Source organism: Giraffa tippelskirchi, chromosome 9 (assembly GCF_054371585.1).
Source record: "Giraffa tippelskirchi isolate mGirTip1 chromosome 9, T2T-mGirTip1v1.2.pri, whole genome shotgun sequence".
NCBI lineage: Eukaryota > Metazoa > Chordata > Mammalia > Artiodactyla > Giraffidae > Giraffa > Giraffa tippelskirchi.
Window position 1 is genome coordinate 143,918,376 of NC_137283.1, and position 15,941 is coordinate 143,934,316.

At 46.1% G+C, this 15,941-nt stretch overlaps 1 protein-coding gene across 8 annotated transcripts in view; it reads right to left on the reverse strand.

Moving 5' to 3' along the window:
* HIVEP2 (HIVEP zinc finger 2) overlaps positions 1-15,941 on the reverse strand; it is a 294,756-nt gene that overhangs the window by 203,938 nt on the left and 74,877 nt on the right. For 3 of the 8 annotated variants that reach the window (XM_081530972.1, XM_081530970.1, XM_081530971.1), the window contains exon 1: positions 7,581-8,066. The exons of 1 other annotated variant lie outside the window; for it this stretch is intronic. The gene's annotated coding sequence lies outside the window, so the exon portion shown is untranslated. Of the gene's footprint in view, positions 1-7,186; positions 7,286-7,580; positions 8,486-15,941 lie in introns of those variants that run through there. 4 more of the 8 variants (XM_081530974.1, XM_081530975.1, XM_081530973.1 and 1 more) reach the window with 2 other exon arrangements.

Consider the following 15,941-nt stretch of genomic DNA (forward strand, 5'->3'; position numbering starts at 1 on the left):
ATGGAATTAGACCTAATCTCCATTTTAAAAGAAATACTCTCTGCAACTATCAGTATGAGAATTACTACACTGCATTCTAAGTATCAAATTTTCCTTCTCACCGTACACATATGATTTTCTAAGATTAGTGTGTTTGTGCACTTGCATGCCCATACACATATGCATGCCTACAGATTCCCAAGCAAATACAAATGAGGGTGTGTCTACATTCACTTATTGCCTAGTTTCAAAAGTCCCATCTTTCTGTTGACCTTCTGAAGTGTAGTGCAAATAATGAATTTCAGAGAGCTCCTGCTTTCTTTTTCAGAGAAAATAAAACACCAAATAAATCTGTCAAAGAAAAAAAAAAAACACTGCTTTTCAAGCGCACTGCACTAGGCTATCTGTCCAGTATTGCTGTGAATTAGGTAAAATAGTTATCAATGAAAAAGCAGTATTCCAGGGTTTCTCTAGTGGCTCAGTGGCAAAGAGTCCTCCTGCCAATGCAGGAGACACGGGTTTGATTCCTGGTCCAGGAAGATCCCACATCCACCTAAGCCCATGTGCCATGTGCCACAATTACTGAACTTGTGCTCTAGAGCCCAGGAGCGCAACTACTGAGCCCCATGTGCCACAATTACTGAGCCCTCGCACCCAAGGGCAACAAGAGAAGCCATCTCAAGGAGAAGCCCACGCACCGTAACTAGAAAGTAGCCCCCACTCACCACAACTAGTGAAAGATCTGTGCAGCAAAGAAGACCCAGTACAGCCAAAAAATAAATAAATAAAATTTAAAAAGCAGTATTCTAATGAACCATGAAATGGATCATCTATTCTTTTCTTAAATACTTATACCTAAAAACAAATACCTTGTAATTCTGAGTACAACCATTTTCATAAATTGGTCAACTTTAACTATTAGTATTTACGAGTATTTTCTGGAGCAAAAAGTTTTACAGTAGGTTAAAATAATAATGCAGTACTGTATTTATAAAAAATGTAGCTCAAATTGACAATCTGTCATACCTATTGGGCCATTTTTATCAAAATATTTTAATCACTCTCGTTACTATTTTACAAGGTGCTTTTAAGATGTCCATTAACAAGATGAAAGAATCATATTGTTAGGCAGTAGTGTCAATCTTTGTTACTTCTCTTTGGAGCATTACAACAGTTTTACTGCCTCTCAGCTACCAAGATATCCCTCCCATATACTCTTATCACAGCATCACTCTTCTGCTCAAAAACCTAGGTGAAATCCAGCTTCAGGAGGGCTATAGAGCCCCACAGATCTGGAACCAATGTATCTTTCCAGGCTCACCTTATTCTTTCTCTCCCATTACTTTAACTCTGACCCAGGACTCCAGATCAAATTATGCTGGGCCCTTCCCTTCCCCTTTTGTTTACTGAAATCCTACCCAATTTTCCAAGGCCCCAATTAAAAATCACATCCTCCCCAAAATATTTTCTAATCTTTCCTGCTGGGGTGGGGGGGGGGGAAGTGCTTCCATTCATACACTGCTTTCTCTTGTAAGCTTAATCAAGTTTACTTAGAAACCATCTGTCTTCTCTAGACTGTAAAATTCTTACAGTCAGGGATCTTTGTCTTTCTGTTTCTCAGTTATTCATTTTGATCTCCAGTATGACTCTATAGACCAAGCTTGGAATACCTACAAACACTGACTCTTTCTACCACCTAAATAAAATTTTTTACATTATATAAATTTTAAAACAGGAAGCAAATAATTAAATGATACATCTGACAAAATGGAATATGAGTCCAAGACTACATAAAAGAATGTTGTATTTCAAGAACCTCTTTGTCTTCATATTCTCTTGTAAGTATTACACTGACCACTCATCACACAGAAAGCAAAAACAAAAAATCAGATCCAAATTTCTCCAAACTTTCTGAAGTTTGCAAACATGTAGACAAATTATCTGGGAAAATGAATGCTTTAGTAGCTACTTAGAATCATATAGATCCAGCTCATGCAGAGCTCTAAAGATTAATCGGTTACTTCACACAGTGACCTTGTAAAGACTTTTGAATTTGCAGTTATTCATTAACTGAATCAATGATGCCAGCCAATTTAGTTAACTGGAGCCCAAAACAAGTATATTTTAAAACAAACTATTTATTCCTAAAAAAAAAAAATTATCTCTTAGTTTTCATATAACTAACCCCCTCAAACTGAAGTCAGCACATAAAATCATAACAAATTTCCAGGAGAGTCATTTATATGGAGGTACTATGAAAAGACACAGGTTATATACAAGCCTTCTCCAGGTTCTAGGCCCTGCCTCCCAAATTCCCTCTCCAATGAAAGTCTCTAACATGGCCAATGGTAGGGTCATCATATGCCTGGATTTGCCAAGGACAGTCTCCATTTATGCCAAGATAGATAATCATTCATGTAGCCAACCTGCCCACATGTTCTGAACTCATCTTGCATTACCTCTCCAGTTACCTGCCCTCCAGCCCCACTGGCCTGCTTCTAACTCCAAAACACTGTACATCCCCCCAACCTCGGTTCATTTGCATTGTTCCTTCATTGAAGGATATTCCCCTCTCCCTATCTATCTTTTTCTTCTCTTATTTGTTCTGCAGTCTCAGCTCAAATACCACCTCCTCCAAGAGATCGCCTCCTCACTCCCAGACAGGTGTGACAGACCTCTTGTTACACATTCCTTTATGTTTCTTCCATAGCACTTATAACAGACCTAATGATTAGGACCGGTCAGCCCCAATAGATTACAAGCTCCTTTTCTGATCTGGTTCATCATTATACTTTTGGTATCTAGCACAAGATCTGACTCCTAGTAAATACTTGTTGAATGAATGGATGAATAAGTTGTAATTGATCAAGACAACCAGGGCACCTGTCATAACACTCTAAAGCAAGGGCTAGGATTTTAAGTGAGTGACAAGGCAAAACACTGGAGGGCCCTGAATACTTCCTGACTTTACATCCAACCATCTTGTAACCAAAGGAGCAGGTCAAACCCCACCTGCTTTTTGCCCAGAACTGTCTTCAGGCACACAAACATCACTTTCATTGCTTCTTTCCAAAGCTATAAATCTGGAGCCTAACCTTTCATTCATTGCTTCTCTTCAAAGCAAGCACTTTCCTCAAATACATCAAATGGTTAGATTCCAAATTTGTAGCTGTTAGGAAATCTAAAGTTATGGACACTTGTAAGATCACATGTCACAGTTAATACCTGTCACACGTCAAGTGATGGGCAATGAAAGCATATGTTAAGATTAGTGGCTCATTATTTGACCCAGAACGATAATGACACAAATTATCAAGCAGTTCTGATTCTATTCTAAATGCAGTTGTTAGAACAGTATAGTCCTAGGTCTATATTAATGCTCATAGCCATGATCCACCTCAGAAACCAAAGATTTCACAGATCAAGTAATCTGTGTCCTCCCCTTGTACATAAAGACCTGGGTGTTGCTTCACAGCAATAGATGAAATGCTGAAATATTTTTCCAAATTACTTAGAGCCATCTCATAGCTACAAATACTGATCTATAACATCCCTTTTTTATTAACTTTGTCATAAACAGCATATAGAAAGCAATGCTTTTGATTGTAATTAAATACCAGGAACAAGTAGAAAATTACATGACTTACACAATTTCCTTCAAATAAGCACAATATTATTTTCATAAAGTTTTCCCATTTTTCCTCCATCCTCTGTGTTCATCCACAGCTTCAAACATTGAGAAGACTGACTCACTGACTTAAGAAGATTCACTGCAGTTTTACTCAAGATTAATGAAGGCTCTGCCTCTGTGGTTACAGCAAAGCCATACACATGGTCTGAAGTTCCTTATGAAATTTGTCCACTGAGTTGACTTAGCAAACTACCTCTGCTCCTTTTTCTAATATCAGTTAAAAAGGCGCAATACTTACATACCAAGTTTTAGCCAAAATATGGATTCACAATGAATTAATATATAAATACATTAACCAGATGCATATCCCTGGAAGCTTCAGGTGGAAATTTAAATTGTGAACCATTTTTCCACCTACAGGACCAGTGCATAGACCTACAGAGAGTACTGCTGAGGCTGACTATGAACCAAAATATGAAAATCATGTTTAACAAACATAGGTGATTAGTTTGATCCACAACCATCCATCCAGTTGATCTTAGCCACTTTCCCCTTATTATAATATTTACCACATCAGGTATCAATATTCCCCATCTTAATGGATTACACTTTCCTCGCCAAATAACATTTTCTATAGGTCTTTAAAACTACTTTTCCTATGTTGGAGTTTTCTGATTAATTTCAGCTAAGTACTAATAACTCAAAAATCTAAAACCAGCACAGAAAGAGTACATGTTATTTGTAGCTGCTACCGCTGAAATAAACCTTGCTTAAAAAAACAAAATTGGCAAATTCTTAAAGATTCCTCATTTTAGATTGAATCGGCATAAAAGATTCAGACGGATTTTCTGAATAGTGACAAAGCGCCAAAACCTCAAGCAGACACATGTACCATTATTCCACAAGGAACACCTGCAAACATGTTTCTGTTTTGTTTTCATAGTAACAAGAACATTTATCAACACATCTCAAGTAAAAGGAGCCTGATCAATCAAAAGATTTTGCTGGCTAATCTTTCAATGTAGTCAAATAACATGATCTCATTACGTGATAATATACACAGTAAATTCACTTTTACATTCCATGTTTAAGAGAAATATAAACATGTTTTATCTACTCTAATGGTATCTTTCCAAAGACTGCTACAAGGATCTAACCAGTTGAAAATCAGTTACATCTGAATTTGTAGCATCATTAATATATTATCATGCCCCAAATTGCACCCAAATTAATTTCACATCAGTTTCATCATAAATGCCCTTATATAAATAAAAGCAGTCTCTAATAAAGTCAACCACATAAAATACAATCACCATCACAGAAATATAGATGCCAACAAGCAGATTCTGTTTTATACCTGACCGATGTTCAAAGCAAGAAACTCAGACAATTTTCTAATAGCTTCACCACTGTAATACATTTTCCTATACATAAGAAATATACTGCATTTCAAACCTAGTGGTCAAAAGGGATTATGACACTTGAAGCACACTGTCATTAAGGGGATACAGGTAAATCCCTTTCACCTCAAAATAAAAATGCACAGTTTTCATCTGGTACCATGACTTCTTAGTGTTCCACGGGAATTTTGTCTGAATAATGAAAATGACAACCTTTCCACTCAAGTGGAGGGCATTTCTGTCTTGATAAATTATTTGGCCTATATCCTAAAAATCAAAACCAGTCTATTTATTATACAATCTTCTTGGGTAAATTTTTGCTTTGGCACTGTTATACAGAGAAAAAGCACAAGACATTAGCAAATTCTAGTATAAATGTGCTATATATATGATACGTGTAATATATATTTAAGTACATATAACACATATGTGCAAATATTTTAAATAACTTGATTTCCTCAAACAGCACCAAACATTACTATATCACTAGAGAAAACGTTTCTAATAAAGTTAAACTGCTTTTTTCTAGGAGGACAGATCATAGCAAACTTAATTAAAATGGATCTTATTAATATTTCAAGTAATTTCTGGGCTTGATTATGCGCTACAGAAGAAACAATTGTACTGAAGAGAAAAATCAATAGCCCTTGACCAGGTCTCTGGGTATGCTAGAAAAATACGGTTCTCTCGTGCCTTACCCAGGTCTAGCCTTTAGGGGTGGGGGAGAATACCAAGAACAATTTGGAAGTCAACTGAATTATTTTTAACACGGCAAAAAAAGGAAGGAGGAAAATCAGTTCAAATTTTCCATTATAATGAAAGAACCGGAAACAAGCCTTTTTATGTTCATTTTAGGCCCAAGTAACTGTGCAGAGAATAGGGCTTTTGCAATGTCAGTTGCACACTCTGCTTCCTGTGCGAATTCTCAACCATTACAGGTGTCCTAAACCCTCCAGTGAAACCGATCTACTATCAAGGGATTCCTGCGGTCCCCTCGAAGCCATCCCTACTGCCCCCTACCCCGCACGTATGACTCCCCATTTCCTGCGAGTGTCTCTATTAAGGACCCTCTCTCTTCTCTGCACTCCGGCGGTTAAAGTACCCACTTCTCCTCGGCGTGGCATGTAAAAGCTTTCCCATTAGAGAGGACTAGTTCCTGCAGTCCTTTCTACTTAGATGCTTTCAAGTCAGAGAGGAGCCACTTGAAGAAAACCCTCCTCGCCCTCTCCTCTCCCCCCACCGGAGCCACGTCCCTGAAGGACAACACCAAGGGACACTTCCTGACCTTTTACCCCTTCGCCCGATTTGGGCTGGGAGGGTTGGGGTCGCATTTTCTCGTGTCCTCTGCTGCACTGGATGTGTTATGTAAGAGGGACAGGACGCGGGAGGCACATGCGTATAAAGCGCACGGATCTGTGATAACAGCTGGGTGGCAGAGCAGATCTGGAGTCTCCCCCACCAAATACGACAGACACCACACACACACACACACACACACATCACCACCACCACCACCCCGCCGCCGCCCCCCACACCCCACCCCCAGCAGTGTTTTCCTGTCTCACCCCTACAGTACCAGACGCACAGAAAGGAAAGGCGGGGGGAGGGGTGAAGGGAGGTGAGAGAGGAGGAGGAACGGCCGCACGTCTGCTTTGATAGCAGCCGGCAGAGCCGCCGCGGCAGAGAGCCCCTCGTTAACCCCCTTCCTGTGGCTGCACCACGTCATGGAACATTCCCGGAACGGGCCAACGTTCCACCCACTTCAGGGAACAGACATAAAGGCGCAGACCCAGCTCCCCACAGTGCACAGCCCAAACACACATGTCCCTTTCCCGGTCCCCAGGCAGACGCACAGACGAACACGCATGCAAGACGCCCCCACCGGTCTCCACGCGCCCCCGGCCAGCCCGCCACGCCGGGAGTCGCTCTGCGGCCGGTGCACCCGCAAGGCGAGGGCGCCTCCGCCTGAACCTTCCATCGAGACAGTCCCCTCCTTCCTCGCTTCCTTCCTTCTCTCCTTCCTTCCTTCCTTCCCCGCTGGGGAGGAGAAAGGAGTCGCCGAAATGCCAACAGCCGGCTCCTCCGCTGCGCTCGCTCGGCCGCAGGCCGGCGGCCCGGCCCTCGCGCCGCCCGCCCCCGGCCCCGGCCCGCGCCGCGCGGCCCCCTCCCCCGTTACCTGACGACGGGCGGCCGGCGGCCGCGGCAGCCGCAGCGGTGGCCCGGCGGTGCGCGCCGGTGCACGTCCCTCATTAGTAACCAGGCACATTCCTGCCTCCAGCGCTCCCGCGCCGCCCCCTCCCCCCAGGACATTACGCAAAGCAGCCTCCCCTCATCTGCATAGATCCTCGGCCAGGGTATTCCCCGCATTTCCCAACGCGCCGGACCCCCACCTCCCGAGGCCTCCCCCATCCCCGCCCCCTCCGACCCTCACCCTCCGGACGCCGGTCCCGAGCCGGGGGCGCGCGCCGGGAGGGGCCAGGGGGGTCCGGCGGAGGCGATTACGGTGTAAAGTGAAACGAGCTCCCAATGCTAAAGGAGGCAGGAAAAAACACCGCGCCGAGGCCACTTACCGAGCCGAGGGACCTAGATTCCCGCCGCTCTGCTCGCCCGAACGGTCGGTCCGCCCTCCACGCACCCCGAGGCTGCACCCAGCACCCCCAAAAGTCGAGACGTGTAGGAATATGGTTAAGGAGCCAGGAGACCCTCCAAGTTGCTCCGGGCTCCCGGGAGCCTCAACGTCCAAGACACAACTTGGCCAAGACTTGTGCCACAGTCACCAGAGATGTTTCTGCGGAGACCCTCCTCGGGCGGGCAAAGACAGCGCTCGGCGGCGCCCCGCTCGCCTCCTCTCCACCCCCTCACCTCCAGCCCGCCTCCGGCCGGCCGCCCGCCCCCGGGCCGCTAGCCCCTCGGGCGGCTGTCAGCTCCCGGCCGCCGCCGGGTGACAGGGGCGGGAGGAGGGCGCGACGCGGCGGCCCGAGCCCGAGCGGGCGAGGGGGATCCTCGCAGCAGCAGCAACAGCAGCGGCCGCTCACCTGGAAAGTCACCGCTGAGGAAAAGGAGGAGGAGGAGGACGGAGAGAAGGAGGAGGAAGAGGAGGGAGAGGAGGAGGGGGAGGAAACCCCCCTGGTGCCCTTGTTCTCGCTGCCGCGGCGGCCGCTCCTCGCCAAGGCTGAGCGTGTCTGGTGGGGGGTGTCTGGTAGCATTTCCTTAAGGACAGAGGGAGGGCGGGTGCGGAGGGAGGGAAGCGATCCCGACCGCCTGCCCAGGCTCCTCTTTCCTTTTATTTATTTTTCTGACACTGTACGGAGATGGGCCCGGGGCAGGGGCCACCGGGCTCGGGACGGAGCCTCGAGGCCCGGGCCGCAGCCGTCTGCGTGCGGGAGCCGCAGCAGCCGCCTCCCCTCCCGGTCTGTGGACGCACCGGGTTATTCCTGGCAGCGCCTCCCTGAACAGAAGTTACTAGGAGGAGTGCGCGGCGAGGGCGGGCGGGGGGGAGAGGCGGAGAGAGGGAGGGAGGAAGAGGGAGAGACTCAGCCAGCGACGTCATCGGATCCCCCAGCGCGTCCCAGGGAGGGAGGCTGAACCAGAAAAACCAGTCTGGAGCCGGCGAGCGGAGAGGGTTGAGCGGCTCGCGGGGCGACGGGGCTGGGAGGCGACCGCGAGGGCAGGGCCGGGCTCCCGCGCGGCCGCTCGGGGCGGGAAGACCGCGGCCGCGCTCTCGCTTGCTCGGATCGGGGATCTCCCCCGGAGGGCTGGTCTGTACTTGTCATGCAGAAAAAAAACTTGGGCGTCTCTGGGAGCCTGAGAATTTCCTTTAGGGATGTGGAAACCTCCTCTCCCCACCCCCATCTTCCCCATTTCCCAGATGCTGGTTCCCGGTCTTGAACACGCACGAATTACAGAATAATGAGTATTGTCTTTGACGATTCTGGCCGGTTCTATCCTCTGATCCCTTTCCCTCACCCCGCCTCTGCTACTCACATTTCTGTTAACGGTCAAGAAAAACAAAATCAGACTGAAGCTGCTGGCTGCGTTTCTGGAGCTTTGCAAAGTGTTTTAGTAGCGCTTTCCTTGTCCCCCCCCCCCCCCGCGGAAGCACAACTTTTCAGGCGCCCGAAATGCCCCAACTGCCTTCCCTGAGGTCACTCACCAGGGCGCCCTGGGCGCACCCAGTTTGGGGAACGCGGCCCGCCCCGCCGGGGTATTCAAATCGGCTGGGGCAGCGGCGCGGAGAGCAGCTGCCGGCTTCCTGGTGGGCCGAGCTGGGACCTGGGGCAAGCGGCCGCCCCCAGCCTGCGCGAGTCCCTTCCTCGGAAGGGACGCGGGTGAAATCGCACGCAGCTCGGGGAGAGTGGGGCCAGGGGGCGGGAGAACCACAGGCGAGTGGGCGCCGGGGCGCTTGGGCTTCCTCCCCGGCCCGGCGACACCCCGGGGGACACCGGGGCTCCCTCGAGCCGCTAGCCTGCCCTTGTGGACTCGTGTACACCCTCGAGGGGGAGGTTCCCGGGAGGCCGCGGCGGCCGGAGAGCCGCGAGAGGCCGTCGGGCCGGGCGGATGCCCCGAGTGCCTCCTCCGGGTGGTCTACCGACCCGGCGGGGACCGCGCGCCGCCCCTCCTGGGCGGCCGAGCGGAGCCGAGTGCCCGGGCGCAGCGGGCCCGAGCCGCCCTCCCCACCCCGCGGCCGCGCCGCCGCCCTGCCCCGGGCGGAGTAAACAAGAGACGCGCAAGATTTGACCTGGCGCGACCCGGATTTCTGGCCGGGGTTCCCCCTGAGCAGGTGACTCCGTGGGAGGGGTGGAAATTAGTCTCTGGAATTCCGGGCCAAATACATTCACTGTGGTTCTGCTTTTAAGGCAGGTATTTCGCCGACAACTGCGGACTGTTTTGCGTCTCAAGTTTCAGATTTCGCGGAAAGGGACCAAATGTCAAGGCATATCAAATATTCCCTTCCCTTTTCATTAAAAGCGAGTGCATTAATAGGACAGCCCCTTTAATGACTGAGAGAATAGCACTGCCGGTTTCGTTTTTGTTTTGTTTTGTTTTTCATTTCGACGTATAATCAGTGTATTTCTGAGGTTCCGGTGCAAGGGCGACATAGCCCTGAAGCCGCTTCTGCACCGTAAAGCGGTGATACATTTTTTTTATCGATATTTTTTTAAAGGAGAAAAAAACGATTTGAAAAAAGTTTCACTGTGCCCTTTGAGAGTGAGCTCATTTAAATTCAGGGCCTACTTCCACTGAATCAGCTTCTCCTTACATTGTATAACTTCTTTAACCTTCTGCCTTTCTTGACTTAACTTGAAGCACTTAATAAAAACTCCAGATCATCATTTTCTCTTAAATGTATGCCATTGCATTTTTAGACATCCGTTTAATACGCAAAACGTGATTTTTGAAAATATTTTTCACTGCCAAACCCACCTGCTACATACTCCCAGAACCCATTTTAATTGCTTAATAGAGAAGATTAAGCAGTTTCTTTAAGAAACCAGTTTTCCTTCACACACAACAGCAGCTGCCCAAGCTCCCAGAAGCTAAGCAAGAAAAGTAGCAAGCAGTGTTTGCTTCACAAGAATAAATGTTAGTTGAAATCTTAAAAAGTCTGTTTTAAAGGACTAGATTAAGTGGTATAATGTGAATATTAGGATATTTAGGTAATTAGTTTATTTACTTTTTTTTAAAGCAAATAGACATCAGTTTTGATGACCTAAGTGGACCCCTAAAGATAGTCTTTAGTCAAACTTTTGTCCCCAAATCATCAGACACTAAAGACGATAGCCTGAATTGAGTTGAAGTACAAGTAAAAATACTTATGAATATGTGTACATCAGGTGACATCCCCTCTAGGAAGAATCACTGTCTTTAAGTAAAAACATCCCTGTCTACAGCCGCTAATGCTAAGACATGTCTGTCTAGTTGCTTCTGTTTAAGGGCAATATGGTAACAGAAAAATTCCCCTCCCCAGAAAACTTCAAAGTCAAAACCAAAACTGCCCTTGGTAAACTGTGCGCTCAGCCCTGAGAAGTGCTATCTATAGTAAGTGAGGTTGGCTAGGGCAGAGCTTGACCCTGCCTGGACACCCACATGGAGCATCACAACAAGGTAGGAACTTTCTTTTCATTCCTTGTCTTTCTTCTTACTTATCAGGTTCAAAGGAAAGGAAAATCTGATAATCTGGATTATGAGATATTAAGAAAGTAAAATAATGCCATGTGGCAGTAGGGTATTTTTTCAGAGTCAATTCAGTTCAGTCGCTCAGTCGTGTCCAACTCTTTGCGACTCCATGAATCGCAGCACACCAGGCCTCCCTGTCCATCACCAACTCCCGGAGTTTACCCAAACTCATGTCCATTGAGTCGGTGATGCCATCCAGCCATCTCATCCTCTGTCGTCCCCTTCTCCTCCTGCCCCCAATCCTTCCCAGCATCAGGGTCTTTTCCAATGAGTCAACTCTTTGCATGAGGTGGCTAAAGTATCAGAGTCAGAAATCACTTCAAACTGAAAGCGCTTTTTTTAAAAAAAACTTTCACTGCACTGGTTCTTAGTTGCAGCATGTGGGATCTAGTTCCCCAACCAGGGATCAAACCCGGATCCCCTGCATTGGGAGCGAGGGGTCTTAGCCACTGGACCATCAGGGAAGTCCCTGAAAGCACTTTCATACGTGCTGAAGACACTTAGCATCCATGAACACAGGAAAGATCTCTGCTCTCCTGGAACTTGTATTCTAGTGAAGGGGAAAGGAGATGGAAGAGGAACAGAATATAAAACAGCCCTAACACATAAATGGTAGAGAACTTTGGAAGATAAAAAGAATTACAAGGAAAAACAAAAATAGGGTAAAGGGTGGGGTGAGAGGTGTCACGTTTCAGTATTAAATCAGAATGGGACTCACTGAGAAGTGACATTTCTGCTGAGGCTTGAAGGAAATGATTTAGCAGTGGACATACCTGGAGTAAAGAACTTTTTAGGTAGAGGAACCAGCTAAGATTAAGTTCTAAGAGCAGGAGCAGGCCTGGCGTGTTTGTGGACCTTAAGAGAAACAGTGTGATGGGAACAGAATGTAACTGCCTGTGAATTAAACAGCCTCCCAGGCCACTGTAAGGACTTTTCTCATTCAGAAAAAAAAAGCTTGACAAAGGGCAGATTTATTGCGTTACCACCCAATCCCACTTAATCTGAATTTTTGTGGGCCCAGGAATCTGCATTTTCATAAGTTTTTGATAATTATCCATTCTAAATCTCAAGATGTACTGCCACAAAGCACAGTGACTGATACACCTAGTCAGGTAGGAACTGGGTACCAGGAGCCATTGTACATAAAGCTTCCAGAATCAGGCAAGGCCATGTTATTAATCAGGACTCTTGCAGTTGGCAAGTTGCAATCCTCAACTCAAACTAGCTTAATAAAAGGGACTCCACTGATCACGCAACCAGAATATCAAGGGCGAAATTCCAATTCAGTGGGACCCTGGGGCTCAGATGATGTTACCCTGGTTCAGTCATTTCCCCTCCGTCAGCTCTTTGTGTCTTTCTGTTTCACTTCCCTCTTCAGACCAGCGCTCTGCGGTGTGCTGGCTGGAGTCCCAAGTGACTGTTTTTCTGGGTTAGCAACCGCAGTAGGGAAAGAACTTCCCAGATAGTTCAGGCAGCCTTACTAGTCAAGTCCTTGCACCAGAACCAATCATTGACCACAGTTTCTGGAAGGGTACTGTACATTTCAGCAGTCCATGCTGCTGGGAAGACTTCTTCATTCTTGAGAGCACTCAGGGAGTATGCACACTTGGTCTTTTTCCTAAGGAAGATGGGTTCAGCAGCCTCTCATGGAAAACAAAACCTCAGATTAGGAAACAGTCAGTACCAGGATTACTGAAATCCAAATGCACCTTAGATATAGGGACACAGAGGCTTAACAATACCTCACTAATAATTTACCCACATCACATTGGTGCTCAGATGCTTAGTCATGTCCAGCTCTTTGCAACCCCATGGGCTGTAACCTGCCAGGCTCCTCGGTCCGTGGAATTCTCCAGGCAAGAATAATGGAATGGGTTGCCATTCTCTTCTCCAGGGGATCTTCCTGCCCAGGGATCAAATCACATCTCTTGTGTCTCCTATGTTGGCAGGAGGATCCTTTCCCACTAGTGCCACCTGGGAAACCCACATTAGCCCTTTCCCTTTCTACTCTCTTCCATCAGCTCCTGCCACTCCAAAATAAATTATAACTGAAATTCCTTCACTCAACAGTCATTACTTGGGGTTAAGTCTTTGCATCTATCAAAATCTTCCATTACAAGCCAGATACAAGTAGTGAGCTCTTACTATCCTAAGCTCTTAATAGGTCATTAACTTCTTATGAGAGATTTATTTATTAAATTGCCTTTCCAAAGTGACAGCTAGCTCAGGACTCACACTGATTTATCTTGATAAAGCGTAAGATGGGGATGATATGAGGAGGGGGATAAGACAAAGAGGTCAAATCTTGGGCAAGACCACTATGGGGGAAAGGGTGTAGAAGTATGAAATGAGAGACAGGCAAAGCAGAACGAGGTCTTTGGTACCCACACAGGATGCCTCTGCCCAGGGTCTGTGAAGGGGGCGCCATGATGATCTGGGCGCCATGATGATCTGGGCACCATGATGATCTGGACTTCTCAGTCATGAGGGAAGTGGGTGGCTCCAGCAGTCTAGAGTGTAGATCCCTCTCTGAACCTTGAGCTCAAGGGAGACTTGCCTTCCCTCTCCAGGCCTCCACTTCTCATCCAAACAACAAGGAGATCCCCCTCTAACCACAGATTCTGACAGTTCTGAACTCCCTACAATCCAGCAGGGCCTGAAGAGAGGGAACAGGAGGGGAGGGCAGCAGAAAGGAGAAAAATAGGAGAGAGAGCCTATCAAGGACCATTGCATGCTTCGAAAGCTCGTGAGTAGTTTCTTAGGAGAAAACCTCAATTTCCAATTCTGAAGAAATGGACATATTTGGGAGGATGGATAAATAATGGGTAAGGATGAGGGGACAGAGATTTTGGGTTAAACCTATGCTATATAAATTCATTGTGCTGTATGCCCAGATATGAGAAGAACTGTTTGCTATTATCAGCGTTAAGACGTGTTAGGGGAAAAAAGTGTTTTTCTTGAATTTATCCAGTGAAGTCTTTTGTTGTTTGTTGTTGTTCAGTCACTCAGTTGTGTCCAACTCTTTGGGATCCCAAGGACTGTAGCCCGCCAGGCTCCTCTGTCCATGGGGTTTTCCAGGCAAGAATACAGGCCATTTCCTCCTCCAGGGGATCTGTCCTACCAGGGAATGAACCCACATCTCCTGCATTGGCAGGCAGATTCTTTATCACTGAGCCACCAGGGAAGTGCAATGAAGTCTTTTATTGATACCTAAATCCTTACACTTTGGCGATTTCTGAAAATAATGACTTGACCCATTCCCAATCTATCTGCTGATCAGATCTAACTCTCTTTTTTATAGCTTGGAATCTGAGTTAAGAGGAGAAATAGAAGTCAAATAGTTGTCACAAACCTTGTGTAGTAACTCAGGCCCTTATCTAGAAATGTTATGTAAAATAAGGTTAAAAAGCATTATGTCAAAGAGAATATGTGCTAGTAGAGGATATTATCTGAGACCCAAAGGAGAATGCTCTCAAATTACATAGATGTGCAGCAAAGAGATACACCAAGCTGTTGCTTTGATCACAACACAGTACAGGGGATACCCACTGAGATGGTCTCACGCAACCATCAATATGCTTGATGAACTCAAACCACGGAGAGAAGTGTGTCATAGCAATACATTTTTTGTAAGGGAAGGAAGAAATCCAGGATCGTTTAGAAAGATTTCCACAAGAGAAAATTAAAATCATTTTTTAAATATTTTGTATCTAAGAGGATTGATTCAATTATTTGAAAAGTCCATGTTTATAGGTAAGACCATTCTCATTGATTTTTCATATGGTATAGCAGTATTACAAAGCTAATTATTTGGTTTATATCTTTTAAAAAATTTTTTATGGAGGAGTATTTATTTAGTATGTCATTTTCCACTGACATCCTTACCTACGTACATGAATATGTCAGAAGGCTCTGTCCCAGCAAACTGACATACTTCCTGTCCCCATAGTGCCCTCTTATTTTATCTGTCATTGTTTTCTAATCATTTCTCCTAATCTAGACTGTGGAATCCTCAATTAGCTGAGACTATGTCAACTATGCGTTGGGGTGAATAAATACAATGAATTTTAAAGTTAGTGTTTTATCCCTGCCTTCTTACTTTTCCTGGCCGCTGCATACAAGCCATGACACAGCCTTAGCTAAATAAAAGCTCGTATAATGACACAGACAGGGTCAGATTTAAAACAGATCTACATTAAAAAGAACTGTATGTGCTTTGGGGAAGCAGCCTGTTCTGATGTTGATCTTAGATCTGTTCTTTAAGGCAATTATTACTTTCCAGCAATTAAAGATTTTGTGCTGGATATTAGGGATGCCTGACAAAGCACCAAGGTTACTGAATGCCATGCACATAGACCAGACCTTGAAGGACTGATACAACAGCCAGTATTTTTGCATATATATATATGCTGTGCTTAGTCACTCAGTCATGTCCAGCTCTTTGCAACCCCATGAACTTTAGCCTGCCAGGCTTCTCTGTCCACAGAATTCTCCGGGTCAGAATACTGGAGTGGGTAGCTGTTCCCTTCTCCAGAGGATCTTCCCAACCCCACGTCTCCGGCATTGCGGGCGGATTCTTTACTGTCTGAGTCACCAGGGAAGCCCAATATATATGTATATGTGGGTCTTTATATAGATAGACAGATAGATATGCATGCTCAGTTGCTTAAGTCATGTCTGACTCTTTGTGACCCTATGGACTGTAGCTCACCAGGTTCCTCTGTCCATGGAATTTCTAAGGCAAGGATATTGGA